Consider the following 22,975-nt stretch of genomic DNA (forward strand, 5'->3'; position numbering starts at 1 on the left):
AGCATGCATTGCATTCTAGCTAATTGTAAATGACTTACCTGAGATCGAAGCCCCTGAAGAGCTCCTCGTTCCCCTCCGCAGACGCCGCCATGTTGCCTAATAGTCTCTTTCCTGTATAGCCGCTCAGGTGCTGTGACTTGCTGGAGCAGTGATGACGTCACTCCCGCGCATGCGCTTGGGACCGGCAAGATCCTGCGCATACGCTTGGGGCCAGCATGATTCCCGGCATGATTCCCATTCATAAAACCGGGATGCTCAGTGTGCCTGCGCAGTTGTCTGCAAATATCTCCTTAACCGTGTAGGTTAAAGCGGGAGTTCACCCGAAAAACTATTTTTAACATTAGATTGATGCTCATTTTGTGAAGGGGAATCGGGTGTTTTTTTTAAAATCGAAGCAGTACTTACCGTTTTAGAGAGCGATCTTCTCCGCCGCTTCCGGGTATGGTCTGCGGGACTGGGCGTTCCTATTTTGATTGACAGTCTTCCGACAGGCTTCCGACGGTCGCATACATCGCATCACGAGTAGCCGAAAGAAGCCGAACGTCGGTGCGGCTCTATACGGCGCCTGCGCACCGACGTTCGGCTACTTTCGGAAAATCGTGACGCGATGTATGTGACCGTCGGAAGCCTGTCGGAAGCCTGTCAATCAAATAGGAACGCCCAGTCCCGCAGCCCATACCCGGAAGCGGCAGAGAAGATCGCTCTCTATAACTCTATCTGCAGCAGCTGAAAGCTGGCTTCTACTCCTCTCGCTCCTGCCGGCTTTCAGCTTCTGCACAGAGAGCCATGCAGGGGATCGATTTCTCTCCCAATGTTTTGTCCCTTTCACTTTTGTGCGTGCTTTTCACAGATGAAGGGTGTGAGCCCTAGGGCTTGCCCTGACGTCTAGGGGGAAGATGTGTGGCCCTCGGCTCCTTCCTCCCTTTTCTCTGGGGGGGGGGGTCTTTCTTCGGGATAGCTCCCCTGACCTAGTATTCGAGGATGGCTTCAGCCGTCCTAGAAGAACAGGGTCTGCCAGGCACACCATGTAAACCCATGTCCCCATCAGGAGCCTTGCTCCCCGGGGGTCAGGGTAGAAGTCCTACTCCTTCGGGGGTTGGACTAAAGCACACCCTTAAGTTCATTTTTTTTGTGTGTTCACATGCACATTTTTTGTACACTTAGGCATTTTTTCATTGTAGGTTTTTGCACCACCGCGGACAAAAAATGAAAACGCCAGTCATCCTCCCTGTGCACCATATGCTTTGCCCTGCTGCACAGCCCCCCCCCCCCTGTGTGGCTCTCCCCCCACCCCTGCAGTGCTGCTGGCTTTCCTCCTCTCCTTCCAACTGGCAGCTGCAAGCACACAATAGGATGGCAAGTGGGGGAGGGGTCTGGTAAATATGTCACATTTACCAGCCCCATCCTTTCTTGAATAAACACACTGAGTGATCGGTACTGATCACTCAATGTGTTCATTCATAACTGAGACATAGTAAACTGTTTTTTGGGGGGGGGGTGGCTGTCAGGTTGGTTGAAGCTCACAGTGTGCAGTGAAATCAGAGTAAGTGATTTCAGTCCAGCAGAGAAGTCTGTGCACAGCTGTGCAAGACTACTGAAGGTTAGGCGTGTGCACATGGTTTGCCTGGTGCGCCTGGGCAGGGCCGTTTGAAGGAATTTGGGGGCCCCAAGCAAAATGGACATAGAGGCCCCCCAACCCCCCCCCCCCCCCGCGCACGCACGCAAAACCCCCCCCCATGTTCTTTTTACTCCCTCCCAGGCCCCCTCCCTACCTATGTTCTTTTTACGCCCCCTCCTGGCCCCCCCTCCTTACCGGGTCCGTACCACGTGGCAGGAGATTCAGTTTCCTGTTCCCAGCCGGACTGAAAGGAAGTGAGCACTCAGTGTGCACTTCCTGTCAGTCCGGCCGGGAACAGGAAACTGAATCTCCTGTACCGCGTGGTACCCGGCCGGAGTCCGGACTGATAGGAGGAAGGAAGAGGAGCTCGGCCACGCTACAGAGAAGGGGAAGTGACGACTCAAGGCAGCAGTGCTGCAGGCTCTCTATAGAGCGCTCAGGCGGCTGCAGCATATAGGAAGCGCGGCAAGGGTAGGGTGACCACATTTCCAAACTACCATTCAGGGACACCCCCCTCTTCCCAAAAATCAGCTTGTGCTGTAACGGATCACAGCACAGTGATTGGACACAAGAGGCCGGATTTATGATTTCTCCAATCACAAGCAGGGGGCGGGGTCTGTGCTCCTCCAGGCATTCCCGGCCAGGATAAGTACTGTCAGTGAGTAAAGCGGTGATGTGGCGGCCTTTTTGGGGGGCATTCGTTTGGCCCGGGGGTGGCTGTATCAGTTTCATTCCGGGACACTGTATTGTCCTGGAATGAAGGTGCCCGGGACAGATCTGCACAATGCGGGACTGTCCCGGGCAATCCGGGACACGCGGTCACCCTAGGCAAGGGCCCTGCTTGGGGCCCCAGGCCAATTCGGGGGCCCCAAGCAATTGCTTGGTTTGCCTGCCTTGTAGCAACGGGCCTGCGCCTGGGCACACCCTAATCACTCTGTGTGGTGCAGATTCCCTTTGTTTAGACCCTGGCCATTTCACCTAAGCCCCCCAACGGAGCTCCTAAAAATAAAAAATGTAATAAAAATTAAATTGTAAAAAAATTATAAAAAATAAAATAGTAAAAATAAAAATTACTGACACTGCCCACTGCCCCACTTACACCAATCTCTGCCCTTCTGACACCGTCAGTATATAGAGTATGCACATACATGCATATGTGTTTGAGCTTTGGGGTCCACGCCCTAATGCAACACCTATGAAGGTGAGGTTAGGGTTCTGCTTTAACCTCATGGACAGGTGCTGATCCTCCTTTGGTTGGGGTTATGTAATGTCGGAGCGCCTATTAGGAACGCCGCATTCTTGTTCTGCCAATAATCCATCTCCACCAATACAAGTCCCGGCTTGAGTCTCACAATGTATTCTGCTTGGAAGGACCAGATATGTTACACAAGCAATTAGGACTCTCAGTTCTCTTGTATTCAGTGTGTAGGAGGTGGTGGAAGATCCGGCATGCTCCATGGTGGAAGATTCTGCATGCTCCATGGTGGAAGATCCAGCATGCTCCATGGTGGACGGTACCTCTGGACAGCCTGTATTATAGAACGTACCCATCCTATAGGAACATAGGGGGCCGCTGACACAGTGGGATTGGACTTGTCTGCTGAACAGGTGCTCTTCACTCCTCTGTTACACATCACTCCAGAGGAAGGCGAAGCTCTCATCGGGTTATTCTCATACTGACAGCTGGGACCCAACCGTGGAATTAAGTTTGTGAACCCCTCAAGGAATATTATCTTGTCACAGAGCCACTCCAGGAAAAGGTAAGTCCCCCTTTTACCCATGTTATTGATATCATATTATTAGGGTTTATACCCCTGGTGCCCAACCTGTGGACCCTTTGGTAGATGATGTGCGGCCCTCGGACCCCAGCAGTCTGTATTGGGAAACATTGATTAGGGTAATAGCATTGATCTCTATTAGTCTCATGCTACATGAGTCCCTTTGGTGATGTCGGGGGCCGCACTTGGGGGCCCCCCTTTAACTACTTCAGCTCTGGAAGATTTTACCCCCTTCCTGACCAGGCTATTTTTTGCGAATCGGCACTGCGTTATGTTTACTGACAATTGCGCGGCTGTGCGACGCTGTACCCAAACAAAATGTATGTCCTTTTTTTCCACCCACATATAGGGCCAGATTCTCGTACTTTTGCGGCGGGCGTAGCGTAAGCCATTTACACTACGCCGCCGCAACTTACTGGAGCAAGTGCCGTATTCCTCAAGCACTTGCTCCGTAGTTTGCGGCGGCGTAGTGTAAAAGGCCCGGCGTACCCCGCGTAATTCAAAGGGGGCGGCTTGTATTTAAATTAAGCGCGCCCCCGTGCCGATCTAAACTGCGCATGCGCCGGGCTTAAAATAGCCCAGTGCGCATGCTCCAGTTCTCGACGGAAAACGTCAATGACGCCGACGTGTCCGTCATTGACGTACAGTCGTATTCAAGAACGACTTAGGAAAACGACCTACCCGACGGGAAAAGACGACGCGGACCCGACGCCATACTTAACATGGCATAAGGCGGACTGGCGTAAGGTTACCCCTCATATAGCAGGGGTAACCCTACGCTTACGCAAACGACGTAAGCGACGGCTACGCGACGCAAATTCGTTCGGGAATCGGCGTATCAGGCTCATTTGCATAAACAAATGAGACCTGAACGTAAACGCCACCTAGTGGTCGGTGTTGTATTGCATTTAGGATCCGACGGTGTAAGTGATTTACAACAGTCGGATCCTAGCCTAATTCTGGCGTATCTTGTTTTGTGAATAATGATATGCCGGCGGGAAATTCGAATTACGCCGGTGTATCAGTAGATACACCGGCGTAACTCTTCTGAGAATCTGGCCCTAAGGCTGCATTCACACCTAGGCGACAAGTAACGCCGCGTACGCGGCGTATTTTGCTGCGATTCGTTTAACTTTTTTTTTTTTTTTTAACAAATCATTTCCATTGCTGTCTATGGCTGAACGCCAATGCCGCCTGAAAAAAAGGGTCCGGGACTTGTTTTCAGGCGGCAGGCGTACGGCGTTCGGCGTGAGATGTGAACCATCTCATAGACAGCAATGGAAATTCGCCCCTCCAGCGTATCGAGCGTCGGGCATTTTGTCGCCAAGGTGTGAATGATCACCTCTGCATTTTTGGGGAATTCTTCCTTAAAAGGTGCAAACCAATTTATTTATTTTTTAGGGATTTTTTTTTTTCTTAAAGCATGGGCTCAGAACTGTATAAAGCAGTATTAAACCCAAAAGCAAACATTTATTATATTGCAGTTGACCAATTTTTAGATGTGATGGCTGTATTCGTTTTCTTTTGTAGGCATTTTTTTCTGGCGTTTTGTCGCCCGTATTCATGCTTATTTGCGCGTTTGCATACAGCGTTATCCGACGTTTTTTTGTACTTCAACGTTTTTTATTTTAGCCAATAGGAAAAACTATCATCTTTTCATCACTCGTTGCTATGTTGGTAGATTTTTTTAATCTTCTGCCTGGGTGAAAAGTTCTATTAGCGACAAAACGCCCGTAGCAAACGCTCGTTGTCGCGCAAGTCCCTGGAATCGAGTGTTTCCATTACTTTCTATGGGAAATGGAAACGCTCAAATACACCCAAACCGCCCGATACGCGCGACAAAAAAGGGTCCGGAACTTGTTTGAGCTACAGGCGTTCGGCGTGGAGATGTGAACCACCTCCATAGAGAATAATGTTATTTTTCCCCTCTGGCGTCTTTGAGCGTCGCGCTTCAGGCGACAAAACGCCTAGGTGTGAATGCAGCCTGAATACGCGCGACAAAACGCCAGAAAAAAACGCCGAAAAAAACGACCGACGCTCAGGTGTGAATGCAGCTTTACGCCTGGGGCAGCTTCCCCCCCTGCCCACCCACTCCCAGAAAGTTCTCAGTCTGAGCCCAGCTTCCGATCATGTGGACACAGTGGCAGCCAATCACAGCGGTGAAATTATTAGGCAGACCTACCCGCTCCCTGGGCATAATAGTAGCCCAAATAAAAGGATGCCAGGTTGGGCAGGAAGGGGTTAATTTAACTAGATCTATGCATGTTAGGCTGCATTCACACCTAAGCGACAGCCGCGTTCGCGTGTAGCGGCAGATTTGCCGCGATTACAAATGTTTCATTTTTTTTTTTTTTCTAAAGTATTCCCATTGCTGTCTATGGGAAAACGCGCCTGTCGCGTGAAAAAAAGGGTCCGGGACTTTTTTTCAGGCGACAGGCGTTGCGCGTCTATGAGATGTGAACCATCTCCATAGAAGGCAATGGGAATTCTCCCCTCTAGCGACAGAAGCGTCCCGCGTTGGGCGTTTTGTCGCTTAGGTGTGAATGGGGTCTTACTCATCACATACTGTGATTCTATTTGTTTTTACTTGAGTATCACTGTAGGTGGTTTTACTTATTTGGATGTAAAAGTGATACATTGTTTTCTGTTTGTTTTACTTCATTGTACCAACAGGGCGTGGGCACTGAACTACAATGTAGCAGTTTATTTAAATTGATTTATTTATGATTTCACGCTATTATTGCGGTCTGAGATGCACAGAATATTTAAGATTATTTATTATTTCTCTTTACAATGATGGAAACGTTGACACCATAGCAGAGAATTGCTCCAGAGAATTGCGCTGGCGCTGAAAGGCAAGCAGAACGATCGGACTTTTCAAATGGAAACAAGAGGTGGCAGCGCGTTATGGCCGGGAGCTATTTTTAGATCCGGAATTAAACATTCACAGGAAGAGACAAAAATGATTTCGAAAATTCTTCCCCAGAACGCATTCTGCAGCCTGACAATGGTGTCTGAGAAACGGCGAGACATTGGGGGATTGTCGGGAGAGCGTCAGCGCGTTTCGCACATTCCTGGTGATATGTAGCAGGGGACCTCATTTAAAATAGCAGTTCACTTTCCTTTTGGTGATAGAGATAGAAGGCACAGTATGTGAATTCATCGTTATGCTGGTCATACATGCTTGTTTAGGTAATTGATTGATTGATTGTACACCCTGATCGTCTTAATTGATCAAAACATTTCCCTGTTCTGCCTATAGACCTGACAGAGATCTACTGCTCCGTGTCATCTGGAGCAGTGATCGCTGTCATGTCAGTGGTAGCCCATCCCCCCACAGTTAGAATCACTCCCTAGGACACACTTAACCCCTTGATCGCTCCCTAGTGTTTAAACCCTTCCCTGCCAGTGTCATTTACACAGTAATCAGTGCATTTTTATAGCACTGATCGCTGTATAAATGACAATGGTCGCAAAATAGTGTCAAAAGTGTCCGCCATAATGTCGCAGTCACGATAAAAATCACAGAACGCCGCTATTACTAATAAAAAAAAAGAATAAAAAGAAATGCCATAAATCTATCCCCTATTTTGTAGACGCTATAACTTTTGCACAAACCAATCAATAAACACTTATTGCGATTTTTTTTTTTTTTTTTTTTTACCAAAAATATGTAGAATACATATCGGCCTAAACTGAGGAAAAAATACTTTTATATATTTTTTTGGGGATGTTTATAGCACAAAAAAATAAAAACCCGCAGAGATGATCAAATACCACCAAAAGAAAGCTCTCTTTGTGGGAAAAAGAGGACGCCAATTTTATTTGGGTGCCACGTCGCACGACCACGCAATTGTCAGTAAAATCGACGCAGCGCCGTATCGCAAAAGTGCTCTGGTCAGGAAGGGGGTAAATTCTTCTGGGGCTTAAGACCCCAGATCTCTCCATTTTCTCTTTTTTTTTTAAAGAAACAGTGTAAATATGTGCAGTGGGCGGTGTCAGCTTCTCTCCAGGCTGCGGGCTGTGGGCTGCTTGTTGGCTCAGTTCCCTCTTCTCCCTCCTCTCCTCCGTGCTTCTCCTCCCTCCTCCTCCAGCCGGCCAGTCCGATCTGACCTTTTTTCGGGATATCGGTGACGGGTCTCATGACCTGCTTCCTGATTGGCGGGAGGAGATTCAGTGTTACAATAGCGTATATTCATTTGCTATTGTAAAACAACTGGGTGGGCTCCAAGCGCAGTGCTCTGTGCCCCCCGAGACCACCCTTTTTTGAAGCCTATTAGAGCCCCTGGCTCTAATCACGTACCTCAAATTGGAATCCATGCGACCGGCGTCCCTGCATGTAGATCAAGGGGCTGGACGCATGGATAAGGGCTGCCACTGCTTCTGACAGAGACTACAAATGGCCATTTTAACCACTTCCCATCCCAGCTATAGACATATGTAGGCAGATTCACAAAGAGTTACGTTGGCATATCAGTAGATACGCCGTCGTAACTCTGAATCTATGCCGTCGTAAATTTAAGCGTATTCTGGAAACCAGATACGCTTAAATTAGGCTAAGATACGAGCGGCGTAAGTCTCCTACGCCGTCGTATCTTAGGGTGCATATTTACGCTGGCCGCTAGGTGGCGCTTCCATAGTTTTCCGCGTTGAATATGCAAATGAGCAAGATACGCCGATTCATGAACGTACGTGCACCCGTCGCAATTAGTTATGCCGTTTACGTAAGACATACGCCGGAGTAAAGATAAAGCTGGTCTCTAGGTGGCGCAGCCCATGCAAAGTATGGACGTCGGAACAAGCGTATCTTTTTACGTCGTTTGCGTAAGTCGTACGCGAATAGGGCTGTGCGTAAGTTACGTTCACGTCGTAGGCAGTGTTCGACGTATCTTAGGCATTCTATCCGACGCATGCGCACTGGGATACGTCCACGGACGGCGCATGCGCCGTTAGTTTAAAACGTCAATCAAGTCGGGTCACGATTCAATAGCATAAAACACGCCCACCTCTTCACAATTTGAATTAGGCGCGCTTACGCCGGCCGATTTACGCTACGCTTTGTGAATACAGCACTTGCCTCTCTAACTTACGGCGGCGTAGCGTATATGAGATACGCTACACCTGCCTAACGTTAGGCACAGGTACGTGAATCAAGCTAATGATGTCCGCAGGAGGGATCTCACATCCTGGACGGGCGTCATGTGACGTCCTGGGCTTTCCTGCCGTGTAGGGGGCATCCGCCCGCCGCATCACTCGGGAGCTGGTGCACGTGCCCGGCAGCTGCGATGTCCGCCGGACAGCCGCAATTGCCGGTAACACAGCCAAAGACGTGGATCTGTGTGTGTAAACAAACAGATCCACTTCCTGTCAGGTGAGGAGACCGATGGTGTGTCCCCAGTACAGAGGAACACAGATTGGTCTCCTCCACTTGTGAGTCCCCTCCCCCTACAGTTAGAATCACTCCCTAGGTAACACAATGAACCCCTTGATTGCCCCCTAGTGTTAACCCCTTCCCTGCCAGTCACATTTATACAGTAATCAGTGCATTTTTATAGCACTAATCGCTGTATAAATGTGAATAGTCACAAAAATGTGTCAAAAGTGTCCGATGTGTCTGCAATGTCAAAGTCGCAATAAAAATTACAGATCGCCGCCATTATTAGTAAAAAAAAAAAAATGCTATAAATCTACCCCTATTTTGTAGACGCTATAGCTTTTGCGCAAACCAATCAATATACGCTTATTGTGATTTTTTTTTTCTTTTACCAAAAATATGTTAAAGAATACGTATCGGCCTAAACTGAGGAAAACATTATTAAAAAAAATTGCGTTTTTTTCAAACTTGTTACTCTTCTTTTGTTTATAGCGCAAAAATAAAAACCGCAGAGGTGATTGAATACCACCAAAATAAAGCTCTATTTTTGGGGGAAAAAAATGTCATTCAGGTTGAGTTTACTTTAAAGGGTCGGTGTGTTTTAAGCAGAAGGAGTGAGACTCCCTTTGCTACCAGGCACAAATTTGATGATCACATCACAATGAATGAAAACTCAGAATGAGCACTCACTGGAAGTAAATGACGAGTTCCCTTTTATAAAAGCTTTGGCATGTAACCCTCAGGAAAGCTATTAGCATCATTCTTCAATACCAATTTAAGTGTAAAAGCTGGAAGACAATTTTAGTCCTCCCAGCGCCAGTAAAGAAATGTCTACATAGAGATTTGTCAGCAGCTTTAGTCATTTAATGAAGAAATAATTAATGTTCTAATCAAGGGTAGTTAATAAGACATCGGGATCCTCTTCGCTCAGTTGGAGGGTGTCGGAGGAGGAGGAGGAGGAGGAGGCCTAGAGACATCTGAACAATTCCTGGTCCAACCATCAGATCAGTGGAATATTCTCTAGAATCCATAGCTACCTTTATTCAAAGCTGAAGTTATATTTTGCAGCTGAAATATAATCCTCCTATTCCCTATATAACCAAAAGTATTGGGACGCCTGCCTTTACACACACATGAACTTTAATGACATGCCAGTCTTAGTCCGTAGGGTTCAATATTGGGTTGGCCCACCCTTTGCCGCTATAACAGCTTCACCTCTTCTGGGAAGGCTGTCCACAAGGTTTAGCAGTGTGTATATGGGAATGTTTGACCATTCTTCCAGAAGCCCATTTGTAAGGTCAGGCACCCCGCCCTTCCATGCGGTACATGCCTGTGGACTAGCAGACAGCGGGGGGGGGGAGGGGGTTTAAGGTGCTGCAGAGGGGTGGTTGTTTGCCGCCCCTCCCCAAACAAAATGACACCTGCCACCACTGCACCCCAAGCAAAAATAGATCCCCCACCAGCAACAAAAGACCTTCCCAGCAACACTATATTAACCCGAAAAAAAAAAAATAGATCACCTCCAGCGACAATAGATCCCCCACCAGCAACAAAAGACCTTCCCAGTAACACTATATTGACCTGAAAAAAATAGATCACCTCCAGCGACAATAGATCCCTCAGCAGTAAGCATCAACATACCCTGCAGAACACCCCAGCACCCCTTGACATTACATACACTTAGTGGGAGAGGTGCCAGAACTTCCCCCGTGTTCTCGCTGAAAGAAACCCTGGCTGTGATCATAGAACTCCTTGAGGCTGGGTTCACACTACTTCACTACTTTCATCCTACTTTGCTCTGTGTTCAATGTTTCCCTATGAGAGAGTCTTGTAGCGTCCTACACAAGTCGGTCCGACTTTGAAAATGCTTCCTGTACTACTTTTGGTCCTACATTGATCCTACTTCAGGCCCATTGAATATCATTGAAGTCGGACCAAAGTAGTATCCTGTTCATGAAAGTAGGATGGATGTAGGACCAATGTAGGATAAATGTAGGACCAATGTAGCAGAGCAAAGTAGGATGAAAGTAGTGTAGTAGTGTGAACCCAGCCTTATTCATAAGGATCCCCTTGATTAGGCCCTGATTTAGGGCTTAATTAAGGGCTCAGAGGAGGAGCCACACCTGATAAGAATGATGGTCCTATAGTAATGTAACATAGTTACATAATTAAACTGGTTGCAAAAAGACACAAGTCCATCCAGTTCAACCAACACAATCCTATACCCACAGTTCATCCAGAGGAAGGCAAAAAATGATCCAATGTGCTCCACCCGGGGGAAACAAATTCCTTCCTGATCCCCCAACAGGCAATCACATATTCCCTGCATCAACTTTAATCATTGTCAGTACCCAGCTATATTATGTACATTTAGGAAAGAATCCAGGCCTTTTTTAAAGCAATCTACTGTGCTGGCCAGAACCACCTCTGGAGGGAGTCTATTCCACATTTTCACAGCTCTTACTGTGAAGAAGCCTTTCCATATTTGGAGATAAAATCTCTTTTCCCCTAGACGTAAAGAGTGCCCCCTTGTCCTTTGTGGTGACCTTAAGGTAATTAACTTAACACTGAGTTCACTATATGGATCACTTATGTATTTATACACGTTGATCATATCTCTTCTCTCTTCAATAGAGAATAAATTCAGTTCATGTTAATAAAGTTTATTGAAATAAAATGTCTAGTAATGTTCGACCAAGGCTTTGATACCAGTTAAAGGGAGAAGTGGATCCCAGATTGGGCTTGGCCCCAAAGGCCGATGGTTGCATGGAAGTCTCCTATGGGGGTATCATTTGGGATCAATTGAAGGCAGCAAATTTTGGACTTTGCCAGAAAACTAAGGATTGTTGTGCTGGAACTTTTTTTTTTTACATAATCACTTTACATATACAAAAGCACCATTGTAAAAAATTACCAACATGGCATAAAAAAATTCAAATTCTCTTCTGTGGGTTCATTGCTGTGTCGGGAGTAATTTTCTCATGACTTATCTCTTTTTAATTTATTGAAAACATGAAATAAACAATCGGATTATCTAGGCTGTCGGGTTATTCAGGCACCACACACAAGAAACAAGCCCAAACAGCCAGCCCTTGGCGCGAGTTAAGAGGTTGATTGCGAGGAAAGAGTTAAATATTGACAGCACTGCTTTTTCTTGTTAATACACCGACATGTAACTGCCTGCCTCCAGGGAAAGACTTGTACTTGTGTTGCTACTTGAATTATTGGAATTTAGTTCAGGTTAATGCGTAAATAGGCTTCCCCGTAGCATCAAACCTGACCTTACCTCTACGGAGCATTTCCGAGGAACTCCTGGAAGAAAAATGCTGATGGTGTGATGTACAAATATCATGGTAATGAGGTTCAGGAAGAATGGTTACAGTGGATTTAAACCAGTGGTGGTCAATAGGGATGAGCCGAACACGCCCGCCCCCCCCCCCCCCCCCCCCCCCGGTTCAGTTTGCACCAGGACATGTGAACAGGCAATAAATTAGTTCAAACACGCGAACACCGTTAAAGTCTATGGGACACAAACATGAAAACTCAAAAGTGCTTATTTTAAAGGGTAACATGCAAGTTATTGTCATAAAAAGTGTTTGGGGACCCGGGTCCTGCCCCAGGGAACATGTATCAATGCAAAAAAGTTTTAAAAATTTCAGTTTTTTCGGGAGCAGTGATTTTTTAATAATGCTTAATGTGAAACAATAAAAGTGAAATATTCCTTTAAATTTTGTACCTGGGGGGGTGTATAGTATGCCTGTAAAGTAGAGCATGTTTCACGTATTTAGAACTGTCCCTGCACAAAATGTAATTTCTAAAGGGAAAAAGTCATTTAAAACTACTCGCGGCTATTCATGAATTGTCAGTCCCGGCAATACAGATCAGAGTCATCGAAAAAAATGGCACAGTCTATTACCAGGCCCTTTGGGTCTGGTATGAATATCAAGGGGAACCCCGAACAAAAAAAAAAAGCGTGGGGGCCCCCCCCCCAAATTCCATCACGGGGCAGGGGATGTCATGGGATGGGGTCACCCGTCCACGTCACTGGGTAACCCCCGGTTGATATGAATTAGAGCAGAGCTAGGCCTTCTTGTCCAACATCAGTGTATGACCTCACAAATGCACTTCTGGAAGAATGGTGTGACAGGAAGTCAGGTAAATATGTGGGTGTTGTCACAGACGGGACATACATTTCTGCCTTGTTTAGACAATACACCAATTGTTATTAGGCGTCGGCTGCAAAAATGTAGCCAGAAATGGTCTAAGGGCGTTGGAAGACTTCAGCTGTTCAGAATGAGGCAATTAAGGCCTCTATAAGTAGTCCAGAGGATTACCACTGATTTGCTGCATGCTGAGGCTTTCTGAGTGAAAGAGAGCAGTACTGAAAGTCTTCTGAGGAGGTGAGGAGAGGATTGCTTTTTCTGTGTGATAAAAATCAAAAGGCTATTGTTTTTCTGCTGTATGACCAGCACTGTCTACCCAGCAGTAGGCTGTGCCAGACTCCATAGATAGGTTCTTGTGTGGAAGGTAGACGCCCAAAGTGGGCAGGGTTTATTTTATGTTTGATTTTGTTTATGCTGTTTGGATGCTTGCACTTGTTTCCAGCAAGATGGAAGAATAAACCAAAATCTTTGTTTTCAACCGTCTTCGACTGCCTGTCTGTATAAATTCAGTGTGTGGTGAACCCATCCAAGGGGTCACACACCCCGCTACCGAGCTAACCCCTTACAATGGTCAAACATTCCTATAGAGACACTCCTAAACCTTGTGGACAGCCTTCCAGAAGAGGTGAAGCTATTATAGCTGCAAAGGTTGGGCAACCTCAATATTGAACCCTACAGACTAAGATTGGGATGCCACTAAAGTTCATGTGCGTGTAAAGGCAGGTGTCCCAATACTTTTGGTAATATAGTGTATATGATTTTTTTTGCAACCCAGCATCATCGTGTGTTGTGGTGCACTACAATGAAGGTGTGTTGGGAATGTGCATTAGGCTGCGTTCATACCTGCGCGTTTCCAAGACGTGCGAGATAACACACAATAATGTGTATTTTGCTGCGTGTTTTAGAAAGGTGCTGCAAACACACTGCAATAGCAGGTCACACTTGTGGCGTCATTAATTGTTAAAGGCATCCCGAGCACGGGTAGCAGATGTGCGACAAATGCACCAATATGCGCACTGAAAACACGCCTGATGCTCCATGAGCAGAAAGGTTCTGGAACTACTATGGGCCATTTGTCTCATGTAGAGCAGCCTATTCAAGTGAATGGGCTGCCCTAGGCGCAACAAGCATTAACTAACGACGTATAAACAAAACGCCAAAAAAAGGGTCCCACTATGCTCAGGTATAAATGGCGTCCATTTAGTATGTCATAACACATTTAGCGCAATGTAACAGGGTGAGCCCGGCCTTACTTTCTGCAGATGAGCAGGCATTGAGTGACCTATTTCTATTCAATTTTTGATGCAGGAGAAGTAGAAATCCTACTTTTTCCTGTGGGGCTGATACATATCTATGCACTGTAGTTTAGTATAAGGCCCCTTTCATACGGACTATGGACTAGATTCAGGTAGCCGGGCGCATTGTTACGGCGGCGTAGCGTATCGTATTTACGCTACGCCGCTGTAAATCAGAGAGGCAAGTGCTGTATTCACAAAGCACTTGCCTCCTAAGTTACGGTGGCGTAGCGTAAATGGGGCCGGCGTAAGCGCGCCTAATTCAAATGAGTATGAGGGGGGCGTGTTTTTTGTAAATAGGTGGTGACCCGACGTGATTGACGTTTTTTATCGAACGGCGCATGCCCTGTCTGTGTACATATCCCAGTGTGTATTGCTCCAAAGTACGCCGCAAGGACGTATTGGTTTCGACGTGAACATAAATTACGTCCAGCCCTATTCGCGAACGACTTACGCAAACGACGTAAAAAATTAAAAATTTGACGCGGGAACGACGTCCATACTTAACATTGCGTACGCCTCATAGAAGCAGGATAAACGTTACGCCGGAAAAGCCTTACGCAAAAGACGTAAAACAATTCCGCCGGGCGCACGTACGTTTGTGAATCGGCGTATCTAGGTCATTTGCATATTCTACGCCAAAAAACTACGGAAGCGCCACCTAGCGGCCAGCATAAATATGCACCCTAAGATACGACGGCGTAAGAGACTTACGCCAGTCGGATCTTAGGCTAATTTCGGCGTATCTTGCTTTTTGAATACAGAAAGAAGATACGCCGGCGCAGCTTTGAATTTACGCGGCGTATCTATAGATACGCCGGCGTAGATCAATGCTGAATCTAGCCCATTCTGATCAGCTGTGCTTGACCCAATCGAAACCTCTATTCTTCTCTATAGAGCAGCAGGTGTAAACGGATTTGAGTACATTTACACGCATCTATATCCAATTCGATCCACCAGAAAGAGATGTATAGGGATCCGTTCCTCTTCCGTCCAGCGGATTGGATCTCCTATTACCCACAGAGGAGAGTGGTCTGTGTCCGTGTCCACTCTGCATGAGTGGAGCAGACATGGACCTGTCTTCTTCCTGCTCAGCTGGGATAAGCGGCAATATTCCCTGCTGAGAAAGCAGATCGCAGCCGCAGCCCACCACGTGTCAAAGAGGCCTAATGACGCATACAGACGATCGGAAATTCCGACAAGAAAACCGTGGATTTTTTTCAGACGGAATTTGGGCTTTGGAATTGCATACAGACAATCGAAATTTCCAACAAGAACTTTTCCCGTCTGAAAATTTGAGAACCAGCTCTCAAATTTATGCGGTCAGAAATTCCGACAGAAAAAGTCAGGTGGGGCCTACACACGGTCAGAATTTGCGACCAAAAGCTCACATCTTTTCTTTGTCTGAAATTCCGACGGTGTGTACGCGGCATAAGAGGATGTATATATGGGCTCATCCGCATCTATTCGAGTGCGATACCACGTGCGCTTCAAAATCTGGTCATACACTGATCACAATTAGGTAGATTCAGGTACATCGGTGCAAACTTGCGGAGTTGTAGCTTAGCCTGTTTAGGCTACGCCGCCGTAAGTTAGCTAGGCAAGTACATGATTCTCAATGTACTTGCCTGCTAATATACGGCGGCGTAGCCTAAAGCGGGCGGGCGTAAGGGCGCCAAATTCAAATGTCTTGAAGGGGGGAGTGTTTTATGGTAATGAGACTTGACCTCACGTTTTTTATGTTTTTCTTTATAATGCGCATGCGCCGGGCGCCTAGATTTCCCAGGGTGCATTGCGGCTCAGTACGCCGCACGGCCTATTGATTTCGACGTGGACGTAAACGACGTAAATCCCGATTCGCGGACGACTTACGCAAACGACGTAAACAATTTGAATCTCGCGGCGGGAACGGCGGCCATACTTTAACATTGTTATTCCACCTAATAGATGGAATAACTTTAGGCCTGCTAATGCCTCACGGAAACGGCGTAAAACTACTGCGGCGGCCGGGCGTACGTTCGTGAATCGGCGTATCAACTCATTTACATATTCTACGCCGACCGCAATGGAAGCGCCACCTAGCGGCCATCCGAAAAATTCCAACCTAAGATAGGACGGCGCAAGCTGTCTTATCTTAGATATGTTTAAGCGTATCTCTGTTTGAGCATACGCTTAAACATAAGTCGGCGTAGATTCTGAGTTAGGTCGGCTTATCTACTGATAAGCCGGCCTAACTCTTTCTGAATCTACCTATATGTGTCCAGCTCAGCAGGGACCAGACAAATTTAGTTTAGTGTTTGGCAGTCCTGTCACCGAAAGGACATATTGGAAAACTTTTCTCAATCAGCGGCTACAGGAGAGGGTGCAACTGTTATGATACCATGTCCCAGCAGGTGGGAATTTCTTCATCCATCTCATTGTTTGGTGCATGGAGATACTGTATATGGTCCTCTTTCCACCTAGACTTGTCAACTGTCTGTCCCATTACTATGCTCTGATCTAATCTGGGCACACGCACATTCAGATAACTATCCATCACCCATCTTTAGGTTCCTTTATTTTGACAGTGGCTCCCATCCAACCCAGAGACTACCCAGAGCCCCGGGCTCTGATAAATCCTTTTCATGTACAACACTAGAAGGATCTGACTTACAAATAAGATCTTAGTGATGGTGATTCTGGGTGACGGGTTAGGAAGTCTGGTTGACCTCTGTGTACTGAGACTGACAGATCAGACAGACCTGTTTCCTGTCCCAGCACAGGACACCACTGATTCAGATGATTAAAGATGAGGATCCTAGATAGATGGGGAATATGGATGTTAAAGGGGTTGTAAAGGTTTTATTTTTTTTAAATAACAAACATGTCATACTTGCCTCCACTGTGCAGTTCGTTTTGCACAGAGTGCCCCCGTTCCTCGTCTTCGGGGGTCCCTCAGCGGCAGTCTCGGCTCCTCCCCGCAAAAGCTAACCCCCCTCTGGGAAACGCTCTCCCAAGGGGTTTAGCTTGCGGACGCGCTCCCGTGTGAGCCATAGCCGCCAACTGTATCACTCAGCCCCGCCCCCGGCGCACTGCGTCATTGTTTTGATTGACAGCAGCGGGAGCCAATGGCTGCGCTGCTCTCAATCATCCAATGAAGAGGGGGAAAGCAACGCGGGATCGCGCCTACGGAGATTCGGGGCTCAGGTAACTAAATGGGGGCTCGGGGGGCCGGAGACTGCAAGGTGTTTTTTCACCTTAATGCATAGGAAGTATTAAGGTGAGAAAACACAAAGCTTTACAACCCCTTTAAACTAGCTGAAGGAAGTCACTTTGACTTATTCTTACATTTATGATTATTTTGATTGGATTGTTACATTATTTTCTGTGCACTCATTTCATGAGTATTTGTAATATGTTGATACCGTAGCTACAGGCTGTAGTTGGTATGTCTTGTTTAATGAGCACGGCTACAAAATAACTTCACCACTGAGATCTAGGGCAGGGGGCTTCAAACTTTTCAATCCAAGGGCCAGTTTATTGTCCTTCAGACTTTAGGAGGGCCGGATTGTGGCAAGCGGGGGCAGAAAATGGGCCCAGCATCAGTGAAAATAAATATGGCCTTAAAGCGGGAGTTCACCCGAAATTTTTTTTTTAAAATTAGATTGATGCTCATTTTGTCAAGGGGAATCGGGTGTTTTTTTTTAAATCGAAGCCGTACTTACCGTTTTAGAGAGAGGTCTTCTCCGCCGCTTCCGGGTATGGTCTTCGGGACTGGGCGTTCCTATTTGATTGACAGGCTTCCGACGGTCGCATACATCGCGTCACGAGTAGCCGAAAGAAGCCGAACGTCGGTGCGGCTCTATACACCGCCGTTCGGCTACTTTCGGAAAATCGTGACACGATGTATGCGACCGTCGGAAGCCTGTCGCAAAACGCCCAGTCCCGCAGCCCATACCCGGAAGCGGCGGAGAAGATATCTCTCTAAAACGGTAAGTACTGCTTCGATTAAAAAAAAAACACCCGATTCCCCTTGACAAAACGAGCCTCAATCTAATGTTAAAAATTAACTTTTTGGGTGAACCTCCACTTTAAGGCTGGTGGTCAGTAGAAGGAGTAGTAGTACCCCTATTAGTAATAGGAATAGTATCCCATCATTGGTATCAGTGGAAGAAATAGTGTCTCCTCGTTGGTGTCAGTGGGAGGAATGGTGCCCCAAGGGCCGGATAAAGACTAGCAAAGGGCCACATCTGGCCCTCGGGCCGCAGTTTGGAGACCCCTGATCTAGGGCCACATTATAATACAATGGGAGGCTTCTTAGGACTTCTTGGAGTATGCCTTTTCCATAAGAATGAAAGCAACTAGGCTAGCTTTACACTTGTGGTTGGGAGGGAGGTCTTAAAACCGGAGAGGTGAACCATGTTTTTAATCCCCCCCCCCCCCAAACCAGTCGTAAAGGCAGTGGTAAGGGGTGGACGCATGCTGCAGCCGCCATACTTTGCATAGTGGCATGGCGATAATGATCTTTCCCTGTCGCATTTGGTGGGTCGTAATGAATGGGGGCCGCTTCGTAACAGTGTGCAGTGCATTCAGTTGCAGCACAGTGGTTAGGCCCTCACCACCCATCAAATGTCCTCTGAAAAGTGATGCAGGGCTGATCACTCTTCAAAGGGAAACACATGTATAAAAGAGCCCTTAGTGTAATGTAAAACTATTGGTTAGCCATTTTTGTAAGGAACTAAAAGATGGGACAGCTGGGGAAAAAAGGGGAATTTGGTTTCAAAAGAAGGACCATTCCTCCAGAAGTGGGACAGCTGGAAGCTTTGCATTCTTTTCCCCTAGATCTTATAAATGAAGTCCTGTGTATTTTCAGATTCGGAGTGAGCTGTGTGTTTTTTGTGTTTATTTGCTTCATAAGTGCATTCCTCCATGTGTGCATTGTGTGGACATGTCTGGCCTTGTCTCCTTCATTCGTGGTATGAACTAGGCCAGGGCACAGTATGGAGCTCCAAGGACGGAGGACTTTCCTTATAAACCCTTTTTAGAAGGATATACAGGTATGCTTTGTTCTGTAAACCTCAAAGACTTATCCACAGGAGGCACATAATATACATTTTGATGCATTTTTCTGGTTAAGCCAATATGCTTGGGCATAAGGAAATTCACGGTCTTCAGTGGGGCCCATTTCCACCAATGTGTTGCAGTGTGGTGTGCTGAAAACAGTTCTGAAAACATGACTGCGCACCAGTGCACAAAGCAAGGTCCATAAAGACATGGATAAGCGAGTTTGGGTTGGAGGAACCTGCACAGAGTCCTGACCTCAACCTGATAGAACACCTTTGGAATGAATTAGAGCGGAGACTGCGAGCCGGGCATTCTCGTCCAACATCAGTGCCTGACCTCACAAATGCACTTCTGGAAGAATGATCAAACATTCCCATAGACACACTCCTAAACCTTGTGGACGGCCTTCCCAGAAGAGGTGAAGCTGTTATAGCTGCAAATGGTGGGCCAACTCAATATTAAACTCTACAGACTAAGGCCCGGATTCTCAAAGGACTTACGACGGCGCAGCGCCATGTACGCCGTCGTAAGTTCTAATCCGAGCCGTCGTATCTATGCGCCTGATTCTTATGCCCCATACACACCATCACTTTATGTGATGAAAAAAAACGACACTTTCTGTGAAGTAAAAAATGACGTTTTTGAAACTTCAATTTTCAAAGACGAAGTTGCCTACACACCATCGTTTTTCTCACAATGTTCTAGCAAAGCGAGGTTACGTTCCACCACGTTTTTCCATTGAAGCTTGCTTCATAAGTAGCTTCTAGGCATGCGCGGGTGAAAAAACGTCGTTTAAAACGACGTTTTTTGCTACACACGGTCAATTTCTGTGAAGTAAAAGTTGACGTTTTGAAAAACGACACATAAAATTGAAGCATGCTTCAATTTTTTTTGGTCGTTTTTTAGAAGACATAAAACAACGTTTTCCCCCACACACGGTCACTTAAAGTGACGTTTTTAAAAACGTCATTTTTTTTCATCACATAAAGTGATGGTGTGTACGCGGCATTAGAATCAGTTACGCATAGATATCCATTAGATCCGACAGGCGTAAGTCTCTTACGCCGTCGGATCGTAACTGCAATTTTCCGCTGGCCGCTAGGGGCGTGTAAGCTGATTTACGCGTCAAAATATATAAATTAGCTAGATACGCAAATTCCCGAACGTACGCGCGGCCGACGCAGTAAATTTACGCTGATTACGTTAGGCTTTTCCCGGCGTAATGTTGCCCCTGCTATATGGTGGCATAAGTGCGGCGCAACAATGTTAAGTATGGCCGTCGTTCCCGCGTCGAAATTTGAAAAAAGTTACGTCGTTTGCGTAAGTCGTCCGTGAATGGGGCTGGACGTCATTTACGTTCACGTCGAAACCAATGACGTCCTTGCGGCGTACTTTGGAGCAATGCACACTGGGAAATTCCACGGACGGTGCATGCGCCGTTCGGGAAAAACGTCAATCACGTCGGGTCACAGTAGATTTACATAAAACACGCCCCCCTGATCCAAATTTGAATAAGACGGGCTTACGTCGGCCGATTTACGCTACGCCACCGCAACTCACGGAGCAAGTGCTTTGAGAATACTGCACTTGCCCTTCTAAGTTGCGGAGGCTTAACGTAAATAGGATACGTTACGCCCGGGCAAAGATACGCAAATGTACCTGAATCTGGCCCTCAGACTGCCATTAAATTTCATGTCCATGTAAAGGAAGGTGTTCCAATACTTTTGACAATATAGTGTATGTGAAGAAGCAAGGGGGCAGTAATGCCACGTACACACGATAATTTTTCGGGTTGTAAAAAACAACGTTTTTTTTCAACTTTATCATTAAAACGACGTTTTAATAGTAAAAAAAAAAAATGCTCTAGCAAAGCGCAGTGACGTACAACACGTACGACGGCACTACAAAGGGGAAGTTCCATTCGGATGACGCCACACTTGGGGCTGCTTTTGCTGATTTTGTGTTAGTAAAAGACGATTCGCGCTTTTCTGTCTGTTACAGCGTGATGAATGTGCTTACTCCATTACGAACGGTAGTTTTACCATAACGAGCGCTCCCTCGCTGTGAAAAAAGTGCAGGAACTCCGTTCCCACAGGACTTGAGCCCTGCTCAGTTCACATTGCTGCAATCCCTATTGGCGTGTGATTTCCAATGCGACTTACTTGCAACCTTTATGTGCCTTGAGAGAAACTGAGAAGCAATGTGAGTCCAGGAGAGGAGCCGCTACAACTGTGCAAGACTGGAGGGAAGGCTGGAGCTCAGATTTAGGATAAGGGTAATGTAGGAGCTGAAATAAACATCCAATGATTGGTTTGTGGATATTACTATAATATCACGACTGGATGAAATCAGGCATGAAGTCCTCTTCATTAGTTGTCAGGAAAGCATGTCCCTGTGTGTGTTTGATGTTGGCTTTTCCTTTCTTGTATTTCTATTAAGCCATAAAGGGATTTTCTTGTGTAAACACAGAACTAATCTTCACCGCATTTCTTCACCTTCGCTGTCCTACAGATAAAACTGGATATATAGACAGTAGAGAGTGTGGGATGTGACCTGGAATAACCGCTAGAAGATATTCGCTAAAATACAATGGGGTAGATTCAGGTACATTTGCGCTTTTTTTGCGGAGGCGCAGGGCAACGTTTTTGCCCTGCGCCCCCGCAAATTTACTGCGCTGCCCTTGATTCACGGAGCAGTAGCTCCGTAAATTGCGTGGGCGCGCCGGCAAAATGCCTGGCGTAAGCGCGCGCAATTTAAATGGTCCCGTAGGGGGCGGGAATCATTTTAATTAGGCGCGTTCCCTCGCCGATCCTAGAGCGCATGCTCCGTCGGGAAACTTTCCCGACGTGCATTGCGGCAAATGACGTCGCAAGGACGTCATTTGCTTCAAAGTGAACGTGAATGGCGTCCAGCGCCATTCACGAATCACTTACGCAAACTACGTAAATTTGAAATTTCGCGATGCGGGAACGATGGGTATACGTAACATTGGCTGCCCCTGCTAATAGCAGGGGCAGCCTTATGCGAAAGACGCCGTACGGAAACGACATAAACTGCGTACGCAGGGCTCGCGTAACGTTGTGAATCGGCGTTAGTATGCAATTTGCATACTATACGCTGAGCACAACGGGAACGCCACCTAGCGGCCATCGCAAGAATGCAGCCTAAGATATGCCGGCATAAGAGCCTTATGCCGCGCATATCTTAGGCTGCAGTCGGCGTAACGAGGTTCCTGAATCAGGAGCATTCGTTACGCCGGGGCAAGTAAGCAATTGCGCTGTGTAACTATGGTTACACAGGCACAATTGCTTCTTGAATCCAGGCCAATGATTACCTGAGCGTGCACATTATGCAGAATGAGGTGTGGATAGATACCTGCAGCGTCAGCTCATCTCAGGAGGAAATACAAGGGGGTATATATAAAAAGTTCACAGAACTCAAGGAAGGAAGTAAAGTTCCTCGGCAAACTTTTACCTATAGGCAGGGCTTTTTTTCAGCGGGAACGCGGGGGAACGCAGTTCCGGCACCTCTAGCACTGAATGTATGTAATGGCAATGGGTACTGGGGTATGCTGGCAGGAATCTATTTTTGTGTGGGGATCTATTGTTGCTGGGGGAGGGTAATTGTTGAAGGAGAGGTCTATGGTTGCTGGCTGCTGGAGGGTCTATTGATGCTGGCTGCTGGGAAGCTTGTTGTTGTTTCTG

The 22,975-nt window shown here is 46.8% G+C and overlaps 1 protein-coding gene across 2 annotated transcripts in view; it reads left to right on the plus strand.

Moving 5' to 3' along the window:
* The first annotated feature begins 3,017 nt into the window (after window positions 1–3,017).
* The window catches only part of FRMD6 (FERM domain containing 6), a 193,995-nt gene continuing 174,037 nt past the window's right edge, over window positions 3,018–22,975 (plus strand). For both annotated transcript variants that reach the window (XM_040332677.1, XM_040332678.1), the window contains exon 1: window positions 3,018–3,378. The gene's annotated coding sequence lies outside the window, so the exon portion shown is untranslated. The remainder of the gene's footprint in view (window positions 3,379–22,975) is intronic.

Source organism: Rana temporaria, chromosome 13 (genome assembly GCF_905171775.1).
Source record: "Rana temporaria chromosome 13, aRanTem1.1, whole genome shotgun sequence".
In the NCBI taxonomy this organism is placed as follows: domain Eukaryota; kingdom Metazoa; phylum Chordata; class Amphibia; order Anura; family Ranidae; genus Rana; species Rana temporaria.